This window comes from Arvicanthis niloticus, chromosome 16 (assembly GCF_011762505.2).
Source record: "Arvicanthis niloticus isolate mArvNil1 chromosome 16, mArvNil1.pat.X, whole genome shotgun sequence".
Classification (NCBI taxonomy): Eukaryota; Metazoa; Chordata; class Mammalia; order Rodentia; family Muridae; genus Arvicanthis; species Arvicanthis niloticus.
The window spans coordinates 18,860,174-18,877,998 of record NC_047673.1 but is presented as its reverse complement, the minus strand read 5'-3'; the positions used below and the strand labels follow the sequence as shown (position 1 = coordinate 18,877,998).

The 17,825-nt window shown below is 44.5% G+C and overlaps 1 long non-coding RNA gene across 1 annotated transcript; it reads left to right on the top strand.

Moving 5' to 3' along the window:
* Positions 1-3,483: 3,483 nt before the first annotated feature.
* LOC143434599 (uncharacterized) lies at positions 3,484-17,522 on the top strand. The gene is made up of 4 exons (XR_013104213.1): positions 3,484-3,556; positions 5,112-5,210; positions 13,750-13,838; positions 17,016-17,522. It is a non-coding gene; the product is annotated as an uncharacterized LOC143434599 (long non-coding RNA).
* The last annotated feature ends 303 nt before the right edge of the window (positions 17,523-17,825 follow it).

Here is a 17,825-nt window from a genome sequence, read left to right as displayed (position 1 = left end):
ATTGGAACTACTTACATACTCAGATGCCACATTCTGCATTTTAAAAGAATTGGAGACGGTTGGATCAGCTCGTCTCCAAGGCCTTTCTAGATCTTACCTGTAACCATCACATGTTTAATTTGTAGTGCCATGGCTGGCTGTGGCAGTGGAGAGTCCCTCCCACTGCTCAGGGGCGGAACACTTGAACACACCCTACTATCAAGTTTCCTCCATTCACAGGACTTCCGTGTTCCCAGGAACAAGGTGCTTTTAGGAAGAACCTCACATTTTTGTCAGAAACCAAACTAAATTTGTGTCCTATGAAGGCACGAGAGTGCCTTATTTATTTTCTGCCATAACACAACATGGGAATGGAAGGAGCTAGTATCTTCTGAGCTCATGCTTCTATGGTTGGACATTATGTGAAGGGCATTGTGTTTTTATTAAGACACCTAATCCTGGGAGTGGTGCCACTATCTCTGTATTACAGATAGAGACATAGGCACACAGAGAAGTTAAACAGCCAGGACTCTTTCTCTCTCTCATTTATAAATTAAAAAAAAAAAAAAACTTATTTATTTATGACTACTCTATCTGTATGTACAGCTGCATGCCAGAAGAGGGCATCAGATCCCAGTATAGATGGTTATGAGCCACCATGTGGTTGCTGGGAATTGAACTCAGGACCTCAGGAAGAGCAGATACTGCTCTTAGCCAGAGAGCTATCTCTCCAGTCCCCAGGATTTGTTTTGTACTGGGCTTGAGGAAGGTACTGAGCTCAGAACCAGATGTTGAACCCCAGGAACCCTCCATCCACTGTGTCTCTTTCCCCAAGCCAGGCTCTCCCAGGACTACTGAAGATTTAATGAGACAGTCTTTGTGATAAATCCCTTTTAAGCTGTAATCCACAGAGCCCAAGAAGGAGGCAGGATACACATGGTTTCCCTGCCCAGGGCAGGCAGAGCCTCCCAGGCAGCTGGGTTCTTAGTAGGAACATAGGAGACAGGAGGTACCAGGTATGAACTGGAGGAAGAGCCTGACAGAGATAGAGCTGAGAGCCTCTTTGCTGCTGACTCCTTCCCTGTGGATATGTGTGGCCCTTGGGCTTGGCTGAAGGCACAATGCAGATGTAGTCCTGTGTAGCCTTTCTAGGTTATGCGTGATTCTCTTAAAAGCTCACCAGTAACTTTTCCTGGTTTGCTGCTCTCAGGTGGGGCCAAGCAAATGCTTTCGTGTTGCCCACGAGGTCAACTGTAGCCATCTTGTTGACCTTGCTCTAGGGTTCTGCTCATATTCCTCACTGCTCCCCGACAAGAGACTAATGTTTACCTCCAAGAACACTGTCATCAGAGAGGAGGGAGCCTCAGTTCTGAAAATGCCTCCCTAAGATCACCTGTAGGTGAGCCTATGGGACATTTTCTTCATTAGTGATTGATGTAGGAGGACTTAGCCCATTGTTGGTTATGGTCCTGGGTCCTATAGGAAAGCAGGCTGAGCAAGCCAGGAAGCAGCACCCCTCCATGGCTTCTGCATCAACTCTCGCCTCTTAGATATTACTCGTAAGAAGAAAGAAATGAGTAAGTCTGTGTTCACTTTTCCCGTGCATTCCTGTTGTGTGCAGGTTGTTTAAGTTTTTGTTTTTTTTTTTTTTTTTTGTTTTTTTTTTTTTTTTTTTTTTTTTTTTTTTTTTTTTTTAATCTCAAAGACTCTGTGTATAGAAAGGCACCCTCAGTGACTAGGAAGTCCTCAGGGCCCACAGTTGAAGTTCAACGACAGTTCAAGCCCTGTTAATAGGGTTTGGCAGCTCTGTGCAGGCAGATCAGCGGCTGGACAAGGAGCTTTGGTCTTGACCAGATTTTTAAAAATCTTTATATGCCGACCTTTGCATATCTGCCACCAGATAACTTCTGGAAGTTAATGCATTGTGGAAATACATTGTCAGTGGCTCTTTGCAGATATGGCTAAGACCACATGTGCCATCTGAACATCTTGCCCCCTCGCTAATAGTTATTAAAGACATCAAGATGGTGGCCCGTGCTGTGGCATGTGAACTTCAGCAGACTTCTGACTACACGGCTGGATGCTCACAGTACTAGCTCTTCTCTGCTGTGTGTGTTGTCTGTTAGTACTGTCAGGCTGCTGTAGAAGCAGATGCTGCTGTTCTTATTAATTTATTCTTTTTTTTTAAAAAAAATTAACTAGCACATGAAACAAAAATATTTTAATAAGGTAACAGGATTGCTAACACACACATATAGTATATGTGTGTTGTAATGGTCTGATTGAAAAATCAAACCAAATGTGCTCATTATTTCTTTATGCCAAAACCTGTAAAATATTTTCTGTTAGCTGTTTGAAATGTACAGTGCACTACTGTCGTCTATAGCAGCCCACTTGGAAGCCTGGCATGGCAGTCTACACTTGTAATCTCCACACTTGGGAGGTAGGAAGATCAGGTCAAGGCCAACCTTGGCAACATGAGACCCTGTTCCTAAAAACAAAGCACACCACCCCCCCACAACCTAAAAGAAAACAACGCCCCCCATAAAAACTTAGAAAAGTGACACACTGTGCGCTAGCATCTTTGGGCCTCTGGCTCCTTTGTAATTTCCCATTGATTGAGCATTCCCCGTCCACTGTCTTTAACTTCCGTGAGGCGAATCCTTTAGATTCCGTGTCTAAGTGAGACCATAAGGCACTCTGCTTGTTTTACTGAAATAATGCTCTCTAGTTCCATCTAGGTCATTTCAAGTGACAGGTTTTTTTCTTTTTTATGGCCGAGTAATATTCTATTGTATATATGTATCGCGTTTTCTTTATCATTCACCTCTTGACGTACGAGTTGGTTGTTCCCATTTCTTGATTGTTGTGAACAGCACCACAGTGAACAGAAACGCAGGTGTTCCTTTGACACATTGATCTCCCTTCCGTTGGATATGTGCTTAGCAGGACAACTGCCAGGTCATATGGTAGTTCTGTTCTTAATTCTTAGAGTGACCTCCATATAGTTTTCTACAGAGCTGTGCTGTTTTATACTCATACAAAATAATGTGCAAAAGGGCTCCCCTCTCTTCCTTCTCTCTCTCTTTTTCTCCCTCCCTCCCTCCCTCCTTCCCTCCCTCCCTCTCTCCCTCCCCCCTCTCTTTTTCTCTCCCCAAGGTCTAAGTCTATAGTTCAGTTCAGGCTGGTCTGGATCTCACTACATAACTGAGGCAGGCCTTGAACTTGCAGCGACTCTTGTGTTTTGGATTAAAGTTGTAAGCCATCATACCTGGTATCTTCTTTTTATCAAACATGTTCAAGTCAAGTAATAATGTTAAAGTATCTACCATGTGTACAACATTGTTTCCAGGACCGGGGGTTGGTTATGGAGTTAGTAGAAGACATGGTTTCTCTCTTGAGAAATACTTAAGGTATTATAAAAATGACAAGAGTTATCTGCGTGTAGTGAACATGTCTCCCACCTCTATGCATTGGCATCTTCTCTTCCAACAAAGGAGGGTCATACGGTTTCTTTCCCTTTCTTTTTTTCTCAGAGAAATTGAAGTCATGAGGACAGGTAACAAGACACACAAGGGTAAGTAGAACACACAGATCTCATGTTTCTTGCTCTCAGTGCCTCACCCCCTGAATGAATGCTCAACAAGTATTACAGGTTGCTTGAAGCACCAGCTGAGAAGCCAGGAAGATTGAGGGACTTTCAAGGGGGCTGAAGGCAGCCTTAGCCTTAGAGGTAGAGTCAGCCGACTCCTGAACCCCTCTGGCCCAATATGTCTTATCTTATTGCATTTCATCTTTGGTTTGGCCTTGCTCCCTAGTTCCAGACATGTCTGTGGTCGTACTTGAAGCCCATGACCTTCCTTTTGGTGATACCAGTGTGTGATAACAGTGATGACAAATCTGGCAAAGAACTACACACGTGACTTTGTGTGCCTTGGAGTCAGACAATAGAGACCTTTGGACACACAATATTCCCTGCATCCCCTCCCCCCCATTCCCACATGCTGGGAGAACATTGATGCTCTCAGTGTCAGAAAACTTCAATAGTATCCTGAACCAGTTGAAAGACTTTGGGGAAATGGCTTAGCACCCAGGAGAGCTTCACTTCCTTTCATTTGAGAAGAGAGAATTGCAATGGGAAAAAAAATGTCTCCATAAGATCCAGCTGTAAGGCATTTGCTTCATTAGTGATCGGTAGGGGAGGGCCCAGCCCATCCATTGTGGGTTGTACATCACTGGGTTGGTAGTCCTAGAAAGCAGGCTGACCAAGCTCTGAGGCGCAAGTCAGTCAGCAGCACTCCTCCATGGCCTCTGGCATCAGCTCCTTCCTCCAGCTTGCTGCTCTATTTGAGTTACTGTCCTGACTTTCTTCAGTGATGAACAGCGCTAGGGCATTGTAAGAGGAATAAACTAGGGAATTATAAGCAGAATAAACCCTTTCCTCCTCACGTTGCTTCGGTCATGGTGTTTTATTGCATCGATAGAGAACTTAACCGTGATGCTGAGGCTCTCTGACCCGGGATAACTCATCTAGTAAGTAAGTAAGTAGTGGAGTTAGAATCCAGAGTCAGTTTTCTTTGCTAATACTCCATGTTTTTATTATGAGCACCACGCTTTGTGTAATTACAGCTGCCTATTAAGTTAACGGTTATTTCCCCCCAGCCCAGGAGTATTCTTGAGGGAGTGAATTTCTAAAGAGTAGGGAGGGTTAGATGTGGGGAGATGTAGGAAAGTGAGGGAGAAGGGAGAGAGGGCTTGAGGGAAGGGCTAAGTTTAGGACCACAGGAGGCTCATTGAGAGGCATGCTGCTGTTTCAGCGGCCTGACTCTCTAGGCAGCCATTAGTGATTTTCATCAGCAGACCAATGAACCAATATTTACTTGGGGACTTAGAAACGGACACAGAAGGCTTATTGTTAGGGGACACTTGACAGGACATTTTCCCTGGCCGTGGAACCCTATCCCTCCAGCCTCAGGAGGCCAGTGGTGTTCTTTGGAGAGTTTGGGGGGAACTTAGAAGTTTCTAACACTTTGCAAGGTTAACACAGTGAGGGCAGGGGTGGGGTTGGGGGTGGGAGACCATGTTAGGCTTGAGTGGGAGTGTCCTCATCTGATGATCCATGTCTCCCTCAGGGTCAACCCCACGTGGCTTCGGTTTCCTTTGCCATTTTCCATCTTCAAGATGATTTCAAGAAGAGATTCTCCACCCTGCTCTGACATGCTCTCCCAGAGGTGGGTGCTGGGACAACAGGCACTTTACTGATGAGGAAATCTAGGCTCTAAGAGAAGCTGCAATATGTACCAGGTTCAGGAAGCAGGTTTGGATTGGAGTGCCACAGTCCACTGTGACCTTCCTACTTTCAGGGGCCTCAGCTCTGGTAGCAAAGTCCTGACATGCATGAAGCCTGAGTCTTCACAAAAAACTGGCGAGCCTTCATCCATAAGTGTCCATATCACAAAGGGTTTGAACTAATCAGCCCATTAATTTGTGGACAGGTTAATAATTTGATGGGATTATTGGAAAGTGGTAGAAACACTAAGAGGTGGGCCTGGGATAGAGAAAGTGGATTATGGTGAGTATGGTCATGGGATCCATGTCTTCTCCTAGCCCCTTTCTGTCTCTCCCTTCTTCACTCTGCCCTGAGGTGAGTGTCTCCTCTTCATCGTATCGTCTTTGCTGTGATGCCCCTTCTTGACCCAGGTCCAGCCAATCATAGACTTAAAACTTTCAAACCTACGAGGCAAAAATGCATCATTTTCCTTTTAAGTACTTTATCTCAGTATTTGTCACAGTGATAAAGAGACAATGAACACAATGGCCTGCATTAATACCACAAAATCTCTACACTTAACACGGTCTGTAAGAGGTACCCAGATATTTTAACCTCTCCCCCCCATTTCTGTTCTGTGCTTCCCCATAAGCAGCAGCTATTGTTACTATATGTGCCTCCTAGACTTGTGGATATGCTATGTGTGTTAAATGCAAAAGGCTTGTAAGTAAGAACAGCCTCAGCCTATACCATGCTATTGCATCTCTGTTTTCATTGAGGAATCATTTATGGTCCTGTATTCATGTAAGAACCTACAGTCCTAGCTCATTCTTCTTAACACGTGACAGTGCTGATATTTTAATTTCAGGATGAAGCAGTTGATTTAACTTGTTCTCTGTCGACTGACACTTGGGTGGGTTTCAGCTTCTTCTCCTATAAACAGTGCTCTACCGAGCATCCTCAGATAGTTGGATACATTTATGTAAATGAAACTTGTGGCACACAGAATTTGTGCACTTAGAATTTTGATCAATACTGCCACATTGCTCTCAAAGAAAAGGTTGTCTTCATTTACACAATCTCAACAGGATTTTCTCAGGTGTCCAGTAAATGCTGTGGAAATTGTTCCTGACAGTTTATTCAATTATTATTGTGATTCGACTCCCCATGATGCTCAGGGTGATTCTATTGCTTTATGGAAGGAGAGATTTCAGTCCATCTAAACCCTTTGCTGACTTAGGGGCTAGGGGCATTATTTCCTTGTGGAGGTGTCTCATGTAGAGTAGATTCAGAGACCCAATAAATACTTGTTAAACCTTTTGCCCACTGTCTGGTTATTGAGAAACCCTTTTGGAAGGACGCATAAAACCACCTGTTTATCCCAGATAGGGTGCCAGTAGAGCAGAGAAAAGTCTCAGTGGAAGTCCATCTTGGGGAACTGAGGAGTCTATTGGGGTTACTTATGAGAACATCAGTGGTATGTTACTTAAAGAGACTATGGGTGACTCACCAACAGTCTCTGTGAGTTCAGATGCCCATCAGTCTAGATATGTCTGCAAGACACTGTTTGCTTGAGGTCATCCATTACCTCTGGCTCGAAGAATCTATCTACTTCATTTTTCTGCCTAAATCCTTGCATCCTGAGGAGAGGGATTTGATGGAGACATCTCATTTGGGACTGAGTGGTCCAGAATGTCTCCCACTCTGCCCATTGTCCAGTTGTGGGTCTCTGTGTTAGCTCCCACCTACTACAAGAACTCTCTGATGATGACTGGATGAGGCACTGATTTGGGTATATCAGAATGTAATTAGTTGTCACTTTGTTGATTTGTTCCTAAAAGTGATTTCTATAAAAGATTTTTTTCTCACTTCCTCTTTACCAACTCCCATTAGGCTTCTTCTGAAACTTTGAATAGGAAATGAGAGAGACACATAATTTGTTGTTGTTGTTGTTTAATCTGCGTGCATTCTAAATGGTACCTTGTGTGCTATACGGGATCTCCTCAAAATCCATGTGTTCCACGGTGTACTGGCTGGTTTTGTGTGTCAACTTGACATAAGCTGGAGTCATCACAGAGAAACGAGCCTCCCTTGAGGAAATGCCTCTGTGAGATCCAGCTCTAAGGCATTTTCTCAACTAGTGATCAAGGGTGGGAGGGCCAAGCCTATTGTGAGTGATGCTATCCCTGGGCTGGTGGTCTTAGGTTCTATAAAAAATAAATCTGAGCAAGCCAGGGGAAGCAATCCAGTAGCAGCAGCCTTCCATGGCCTCTGCATCAGCTTCTGCTTCATGCCCTGTATGAGTTCCTGTCCTGACTTCCTTTGCTCCCTTTTTTCCCCAACTTGCTTCTTGGTCATGATGTTTTGTGCAGGAATAGAAACCTTGACTAAGACACCCAGTTAAAACCCTCATTCCCACCCAAGCATCTAGGGACTTCACCTCATTCTAGATGTTAGACTCCACACTGATGGGAGTGAGAGACTATTAAGGATTTTTATTCTGTCACTACAAGAATCAGACAGACCGTTGGTTTTCCACACCTCAGTTGCCTAAATATGACTTGAAGAGGACAACAGCAATAGATATGCTAACCTGGAGTAGGGAAAAGGCATGAGGCCTCCTCCTCCATCTCCTCCTCCTCCATCTCCTCCTCCTCTTCTTCTTCATTGGTCTTAGTAGTAGTTTGCTTGTATATTTTGGTTTCTGGGTTTTTTTGTTTGTTTTTGTTTTGTGTATGTTTCTTCTGTTTTTCTTTTAAAGAGCGAAAAAGAGAAAGGGTATAGAATTGTGTGGGTGGGGAGGTGGGAAGAATCTGGGAGGAGTTAAGGAAGGGAAAAGTGTGATCAGATATATTGTATGAAAAATACTTATAAATAAATAAATAAACAAATAAATAAAATAAATTGCCTGTGTAGTTGGGAGAGAACGCTAGATGACATTGAGATGCAGGCCTTGTCCACATGGGGCAGGGTGGGACTTGTGGCTTCAGATAGAAGTTCTGCCTTCTCAGATGTGGTGTTTTGGTGTGTTTCTTGTCTCTCTCTGGACAAAGACAGTCACAGCCTCTGTGACTGCCTCAGCCTCCCCATTCGCCTGACTGCAGTTTTATCTTCCCCTACGTCATCCTAAGAATGCTACAAAATAACTCCAACATTGATGGCGCAGTGAGAGAAATCATAAGAAGCCAGAATTCATTCTAAACTGAGGCTGTAGTGAAGCCCATGATGAAGCATGGGTGAGCACTCCAGATTTCATTACATGCTTGATTTAAATTAACCTCTGGTCACTGTGCATTCAGAAATCTTTTACTGTGGCTAAAATTTGCATGACCTCTACGTTCATTTGTGAGACTCCCATGTAGAGTCATGACCCATAGTTTCCGAAGTTGCTCTATAAACATGTTATATGTATGCTATGCATTGTGTTATATGTGTTATGTTCTACACGATGTGCTACATATACCATATATACTACATGCCTCTGTTCTTACTGTAGTACATACTATGGCTATACATGCTATATACTGGGCTCTATGTAGCATGTGCTTCATGCTTTCAACAGCATTGTTTACTATGGTACATGCTATGCCTTGTATGCTGTAGATTATTCTATTTGCTACAGACTAAGCTATATGTTATAGACTGTGTGTGAGATAGTCTGGTGACTTTGTCTGTTCTATAGAATACTGTGTATTCTGTGGAATTTTCTCTGCTTCTGAAAGTAGGGAGATCTTGGGGGTAAGGAAAAATTTCCTTGGGTGGTAATGTGGTTTTTTTTTTTTCTAAAATACTTTCTATCTGCCTGAGCTCATCTTATCCAATCTATGTCATTAATATTGTTCAGTATACTTTCATTGATCACCCAGTGTACTGTGTAGCCTATGTCTGTCTATAGGTCAGCCTAAATCCTAGAACAAGAGACAGGGATGGAAGTCAAATCATAACCAAGACATTCTGAACAGCTCTGGGATGTGTCTTAGTTTCTTCTCTGTTGCTGTGACAAAACACTATGATGAAGGCAACATATAAAAGAAAATATTTGGTGGGGCCTACAGTTTCATAGGGTTAGAGTCTATGATGGAGGAGCAAAAGCATAGTGACAGGAACAGCTGGGAGCTGATTTCTTGAACCAAGAGCAGGAAACATAGAGAGGGAATATTTGGCATGGCATGAGTCTTTTGAAATCTCAAAGCCTAACCCCAGCGGCATACTGCCTCTAACAAAGCTAAATACCTCCTAATCCTTCCCAAAGAGTTCCACCAACTGGAGACCAAGTGTTCAAACACATGAGCCTATGGGAGCCATTCTCATCCAAACCACTGCATTCTGCTTCCTGGCCCCTACTGGCTGTGGCCATATAGCGCAACATATATTGAATTCAACTTTAAATGTCCCCAAGGACTTTCATAGTCTTAGCACAGCTTAAAAGTCCAAAGTCTCTTCTAAGATGCAAGGCAGTCTCTTAATTATAACTGCCTGTAAAACAAAAAGTAAACCACGTACTTTCAACATGCAATGGCACAATATACATCACCATTTCAAAAGGGAGGGACATGGGCATAACAGGGAAGTACTGGACCTAAGCAAGATTCAAACCTCACAGGGAAATTCAAATCCTGTAGCTCTCTGTCTGATGTCAGAGGGCTTAGATGGGTCCTGCCTTCCAGCTTTGTATTCTGAAGCATTCTCTCTCTCTCTCTCTCTCTCTCTCTCTCTCTCTCTCTCTCTCTCTCTCTCTGGCTCATTTCTTCTTCTATGCAGCTCTCCTTGGCAGATAGCCCATGGTTGTGGAATCTCCAACATCTTAGGGTTTTCAATGTAATTCAGGCTTCACCTTTATAGATTCACAAGATTGCCTCTCAGGAACCATGTGTGGGAACTCCTCTCTGTCTTAGGCCTGGCTTCAGAGGCTGTCGATAACAGGGATACTCCATAACCCCTTTACCTATGTATCTTGCAGGGCATTAGGGCCAGAACCACATGAACAACACTACTAAGCTTGGCTGCCTGTTAGGGGTGGAACCTGGTGGCCTTGAGTCACATTTGCAGCAGCTTTCATTCCTTGATTTTTAGGAGCAAGACTTTTTAGGATTTTCCCTTTCACAAGTTAGAAGCTTGGCTGGTGCGGTCTTGCCCAGAGGGCACTGCCCCCTCCACGTGGATCAGGACCTTTTAATCTCCTTATCTCTTTCAGGACAAGCCATGCCTCTGATGCTAAATTTCCTGGTGCTCCTTTTCTTGTCAAACTGTACATTCTTTCTTTTTGCCACACTTGCTTTTTTTCGTTGGAGACATGCCTGAGTGTGATTCGCTATTCCTTCATTGTTGATCCTAGTGCCTGGGCTACCAGTGTTCTATTCAGGAAATTATCCCCCCTGCCAATGCATTCAAGGCTACTCCCCACCTTCTCTTCTATCAAGTTCAGAGCTTTGGTTTTATGTCAAAGTCTTTGATTCACTTGGACTTGAGTTTTGTGCAGGATGATAGACGCAGATCTATTTGCATTCTTCTACATATAGACATCCTGCTAAACCAGCACCATTTGTTGAGGTTGCTTTCTTTTTTCTGTTGTATATTTTTGGTTTCTTATATTTTTGGTTGTGAGCCTAGCCTTTAACAGCTGAGCCATCTCCCCAGCCCTCTAGCTTCTTTATAAAACAAAACAAAACAAAAAAATCAGGTGTCCATGGGTGTGTGGATTTATGTCTGGGTCTTTAATTCAACTCCATTGATCAATATGTCTGCTTTCATGTCAATACCTAGATTGGTGTCTAGCCCAACCATCATCACAGAGGCTTCATCCAGCAACTGATGGGAGCAGATGCAAAGACCCACAGCCAAATAGTTATTAGGTGTAGTGCTAGGTACCCCGCCGAAGAGGGGAAAGAAGGATTGTAGGAGCCAGAGAGGTCGAGGACACCATGAGAACATGGCCCACAGAATCAACTAAGCAGTGTTGTTCACAAGTGCTCACAGAGACAGAAGTGACCATTGAGGAGCCTGCATGGTTCTGAACTAGGTTCTCTGCTTATGTTTTATGGCTGTGTTCTTGTGAGACTGCTAGCAGTGGAAGTAATGGGTGTCTCTGACTCTTTTGCTTGCTTTTAGGGCCCTTTTCCTCTTACTGGGTTGCCTTGTCTAGCATTGATATGACGATTTGTGCTTAGCCTTATTGTAACTTTATATGTCATGTTCCATTGACAACCCTCAAAGGCTTGTTCTCTTCTGAAGGGAAATGGAGGAAGAGTGGATCTGGGGCAGCGTGGGAAGTAGTGGTGGGGGTTTGGAGGAATAGAAGGCGAAGAAACTGCAGTTGGGATGTAATGTATGTGAGAAGAATTAAAAAAAATATTAATCACTAATAACCACACAACAGATTCAAGATTAGGCTGTCTTAAAATCTCCTTCACCAATGAGATTGGTCAATTGATTTTCAGTTTAGACTCTAGCAAAGACTTAGGATGAGGGCAGAGCCAAATTCTTTACTAAAATATCACAAGACTGTTCTCTAGTCCAGTTGCTGATGTTGCTTCCCTCTGAAACCTTGAGCTGGGCATCCAGGGTCCACATTGGTCCCAGCACTACTGCCATCCAAGCTCCTATGATGAGAACCACTAAGCCCTGCATACAGCCTTTATCCACCTTCCTAGTCCAGAGTCCCACAGTCTTCCACATTCCTCAAAAAAAAAAAAAAAAAAAAAAATCCACATGGTCAGGTCTACTGTCATAGCAACAGCCCACTCCCTGGCACCAACTTCTATCTTAATTTCTCTTCTATTGCTGTGACAAAATGCCATGACTAGGACAACATATAAAAAAAATCATTTAATTGGACTTCCGTTGTCAAAGTGTTAGAATCCCTTAAGAACTTTTGAACTATAGCTTCCGACTCAAGCTCTCTCTGGAGCCAGAACTGCTGGCCTGGAGCCTGTGGTGGAGGACGAGCTTGCTCTTTAAGTCCTGTGTTCACAGTGCTTTGACTTTAAGACTAAAGTGAAGACATAGGTTGCACTCCTAGGCAGCTGGCCTTCATCCAGGCCTTGGGCATTTGAGAGGAACAAGGTTGATTATTCTCTTCAACTTAGCCTGGGCCATTTTGTTCTTCTCTTAACTCCATCCATACAATGACCTAGGCCTCCACAAATGTTATGCATACACACACACACACACACACACACACACACACACACACGCACAAATCTTCGAAGAGAAGTTAGCAAATTTACTAACCAGGCCTTTGCTTAGGCCTACTATGAAGAATGAAGACCCCTGTGGCTTGAATGTTGGCATCAACACCTTTAAAGTACTGACTGAGTTTTGAACCCAGAGGTAAAAGGCATGTGTGGAATTCAAATACAGGGTTCCCACCCCTCTGAGCATTTCCTGAGAGGCTCAACGGCTCTATTAAGGGATGGCAAATGGTTATATTTCACAGTGTAAGCAAAAATTGGATCAGAATTAATGATTTTGCTATAGATTCTTCCTTGCATGAATAAGATAATAGTCTGTCTATCAGCATGTCCATGACTTTGCATTCTTTAGAGGGAGGGTGGTGGTGCTTTGGGCAGAGGGACATTTACTTGGTTGAAAGATCTGTCTCAGAGTCACCAACCTGGGACATACCACCTCCCTTTCTTCCTTTCACCCTTCCAGCACCAGTTTTACAAAGTTTGAAGCGCGATGGTTCACCAGAGATTCTAGAACATTGTTGTAGATGCCAGAGTGCCTGGTAGTGAGAGGCCATGTTGTTTGCTTGGTTCCAGTGTGCTCCTGCAGTGTTTGCCTGTCTTGGCGTCTCCAGTTTTTTCTTTGCTTCTTTATTTCCTTATGATCCAACCTATAGAGGTGATGATAGCTGATCTGCTGACTAACTTAGGGTATCAGGAACACATCTCATCTGTTGTAGAAGAGTCTAGAAGGTTCTGTTGCATTTAGCAGATGTTTAACTGATTGTCTGCTCTGGTCAACATCAGGAGTAGAAAGACCAGTAAGAGTGGTTCCTTCATTTTGAGAGTTATTGAGCCCAGCCTCCATTCCTCATTCCTGCATCTCATGCCTGTGTGGTCCACAGTCTCTCCTCTCCTTACACGGACACATCCTAAGTGATTTCTCCATTTTTAGGATGGACACACATGCTCTGCCCCCATTCATATGGTCAGATATGCACATATGTGCACGGGAGAGTGGGTTTCTTTCTAGACAGATGTGAGACATGGATCAAGAGGCATTTTCTAAAGGTTCCAGGACAACAGTGGCTCCTGTGAGTATTGTTCTTCAGCTCAGGGGCAGGGTCACCATGCCAACCCACTCTGAAAGGCAGCTCCCCATAATTGTCTGTGGAGAAAGCAACACGAGGTTTGGAAAAAACATGGCAGGTGGTCTTTCCAAAGAAAAAGTGGTTTTTCTCCAGCTGTGAGAGGTCTTGAAATCATTTCAGAAAAGCAGGAGAACTCTGTGTTATTTATTTATTTATTTATTTATTTATTTATTTATTTATTTAGGTGGGATCCTGTTGAAGAGAAGCCTCAGGGAAAGGATTTGTCACTCGGATCCCTAAGTAGATAGAAGCAAAAGAATCAGCGATGCCACAGTGAGTTGGGCCTTCCTGAGAGCTTAGTCCTCTGAACTCAGGCCCTGGTAATTTTGATGACTAGACTTCTTGTCCTTGTATCAAATCAGGGCCTTACTTTGAGAGGTCCTGTGGGTCTCTGGGTTGGTTCCTCTACTACAGATCACTTTGGGAGATCCCTTGGTGAAGGGAGATGGACTGAAGGTAGACTCTTAGTCCCCCTTTGGCACCAGGCCACCCCCAGGGCTTCCGGGAGAAGTATCAGCTGAGGGAATTGCTCACTTCTCACCGCGTCGGGTGTGTGACAGGCTGGGGAAGAAGACTCAGACAGCGGGGGCGGCGCCGGCAGGCAGGGTGGGATGGGGATCTCTGCTGTCTGGCGGCTGTGACAGCGGGTACCTGCCTGCTGGCCTCCGCCTGCCCGCGCTGCCGCCCAGCCTGAGCTGACAGGCTGCCTGTTAATTGGAGAGGCGCAGGGGAAATCACGGAGGAGATTTGCTCGGGCTCAGTGCCCTATGTGATGCTCTCATAGCCTTAATCAGAGAGAAGGCTGTGCGGCCCCACAGGCCTGTCACTGACCTAAGAGCTACAAGCAAAGCCTGGCTGTAGGACTTACTTTTTTTTTTTTTTTTTTTTAGAAATCTCAACCAAAGAAAGGAATTTTTTTTTTTTTTTTTTTTAGAAATCTCAACCAAAGAAAGGAATTTTTTTTTTTTTTTTTTAGAAATCTCAACCAAAGAAAGGAGGGGGAAAGCGGACTGCAGTTGGACTTTGGGGATGGGGTTAGGTATTACTGATAGAGGTGTAAGCTGAGGCTCTAAGAAGATGCCATTTGCACAAATGATCCTCACAGAGGGGAGCCAGGTTATAGTCCTTTCCATAGCCTCCCTGGGGAAAAGTGAGCCCTCTTTCCTAATGGACAGGATGAATTACATGGGTGACTGCCCAGAAGGAACCCTGATCCCTGTGGAAGCTGTCTCCCTCAGGGGTGGGTTCAGACTCCATCAAGCCGGAAGGATGCTCTGAGGTCTAGCTTTGAGTTGACTTTTCTACTCTCTTCTACACTCCGCACGCCGCCGCAGCACACATGTGCACAGTAGTTCAGAGAGCTGCCGTGGGAGACAGGCTCACTTTCTCACAGGTAGGAGGAGGGCTATGAGAAGAGAGTCACACCCTAGTTAGAGGTAGGGTTGGTGCACCTCCAGTTTTAAACTGGGGTTTAGAAGTGACGTTGAGGATTCTGAACACCTCTTCACGTCTTTCCTGGCTACTACCGTTTTGGCCCGCAGATTGGATTAAAATCTCATCCTTAAGAGATTTACCCATTTTGATTCAGGCTTAGCTCACAACTATATAGCATAGTTTCCTGGGAAGCTTGTATGTTAAGTTCTGCCAGTAACTTCTCTCAGAGAAGAATAAAGGAAGCGAAGACAGAATATACCTGGGGCTAGCGTACACATGATAGACAAACGCCAAGAGCTCTTCAATGGGAACCCAAGACCCTCCCAATAAATTTCATTGCCATTAGAAGTTAGCCTCTACTAGACCCAGGCTTTAGGGGGTCCCCTCACACCTGTGGGCAGGTGAGGGTCCAGCAGTATTCCCATGCAGGCATGGCAGCTCCTGTAGCTGGCATTCACTTGGAGCATGACAGAATGGGACCTGTGGGGAAAGCTGCCCCGTCAGCACCCAGCCCTGCTTTGCGCTCCAGCAGCTAATTAAAGCCAGGAAGGTAATTTATTGCTGAGGGAAAATGTGCGGGAGGTTTGGCTTAGCTGAAACGGCCCCCAAAGAGTTATGGGAAGCTAAAGTGGGTTTTCAGAAGCAAAAGTTAATTGCTCTTCACTTAGTGTTCCAGTGTCATACGGCTCTGAGTTACATGCATGCTGAGCAGAGAACTTTACCCAGACATGAGGTAGGGAGGACAGGGTTATAGCAGGGTTGAGGGGAGGGGTCTGTGTATGGCAGCCAGGTCTTGCAGGTGGCTAGAGGCCCCTGATCATGGATTAAAAGTACAACCTGTCTTCCCACAAAGGGCTAAATCAGACCTATTTCTTGCAAACTCAATCCAAGCTAGAGTAGGATAGGAGGCATCTATGTCTGGAGAGTTCTGGTGGTGAGGGTAGGGAGGTGGGGGTTCCTGTGTGGGAATTTGGAGACTGTGACAAGTGGGGACATTGAGGACCCAATGTTATCCTGAGGTTTTAGTGACTTGGGCATGGTCCTGCCTCTGCCTTCCCATTTAATGATGGTTAGCTCACGTGGCAGCAGTTGGTGTTTTCTGATGCTGTGATCTATTCTGCCCACCTCCAGGAGTTAGATGGATGGTCTATACTGTTAGGTTAGTAGGCAGATCTTAGCAGGCTTGGAGGTCACTGTGGATGGAAGAACAGATGCCTTCCTCATGCTTAGTATTGGAACCCACCCTCTCCTGTTGACCTGGTAACCCCAATTATCACAACCACTTCTACACCAAGGTTGAAAGACCATACGGGAAGGGGTAGTGTCATAGCTGACCCTTAAGACTTACAGTACCGCACAGTATGTTTGTGCATATGAACATGCATGTGTGTGCATGTGTGCATCTCTCTCTCTCTCTCTCTCTCTCTCTCTCTCTCTCTCTCTCTCTCTCTGTGTGTGTGTGTGTGTGTGTGTTAGGAGGGGTAGGAGGTAGAGTAGCAGCATTTGAGACCTATTGACCAAATGCTATCTCTAGATGAAGCATAACTATCTCATAACTTAATTTTATTTGCTCTATTTCTTTTTTGATCTACTTTGTTTCATACTTTTTTTTTTTTAATGAAAAGTGTGGGGAGTGAGTCATACCTTGGGCCTGCCTGGGTGGAGCTGTAGAATGCTTAACTTCCCCCCAAATTATAAGCTTGCACAGATACTATTGCTTCTTCCCTTAAGAATTTATTCAAATGGGCTGTCAGTCACCTGGATAGAAAATTGCCTCTCAGGAAGCTGCATCTAGAAGCTTTAAGAAATGGTAGAAAATCCTGTCTTTGAATATAAATTAGGTGCTGGCCCCTGTGGTTCTTACACAGTCTCCCCCTTGAGAGTGTGTCACTTTATTCTGGAAGAAACACGTATGTGCTATGACATACTGGTCACTCATGTGCAGACACAAGGCAAGGGTTGGGGACAGGGAGAGGGAAGACTAAGATCTTGGTAACACTTTGACCCATTTGGCAGAGGAGAAGACCGAAGTTCCGACTGGTACATGGAAGCCTGGATAGAAGCTGTTTTGAATTGCCACTAGGAAAAGCATACAGATACATGGGCATCTCTTGTCTCTCTCAGTAAAACCTGGAAATGCTCTTGCACTGAGCCTACTGTGGAACTCAGAATTCAGAAGAGTGGAAACAGTCTCTCATTTTCTACAGACAACATGAAACGGCATCTTCTGGGCATCAGAGTATGAACGGAGACCTTTCTGTCACCTGTCAGGGTTTAGCCGCTTTTGTGCAAGAATGCTGCAGGAAACTGTCGTGCTCATCCTGTGACTGACTGCAGTGTCTGTGGCCCCCAGCCATTCATGAGCAGTCCAGATTTATACCATGTCCGCTCCTTGTTAGACAGGGTATGGTAGCAAATCTCATCCGTTAGGAAAGACACGGACGGTGAGTTTTCATCCATAGCCTACCTATTCTTCCATTGTCCTTGGAATGCACAACTTCACGGTAGTATTTGGGGGTGGGGTGGGCAGGACGAGGGATGATGTTTCCAAGAATTCAGAATTAAAGTACATTAGCGGGTTCCAGATACAGTTGTTGTTTGTTTTGTTTTGTTTTTTTTTTGTTTTTTTTTTGTTTTGTTTTGTTTTTTGTCTTTTGAGAAGTGCATATGGTCATTTTCAACCTGTCAAAATTCTGATGTTGAGATGGCATTCCAGTATTGTCCTTGACCCTACTGTCAACTTAAGAGCAGGTGGATGGTAATAATCAATTGCTGCAGGGCCCAGGATGAAGCCCCACTGTCTCTCAGCTAAGCTCCCCATGCTGT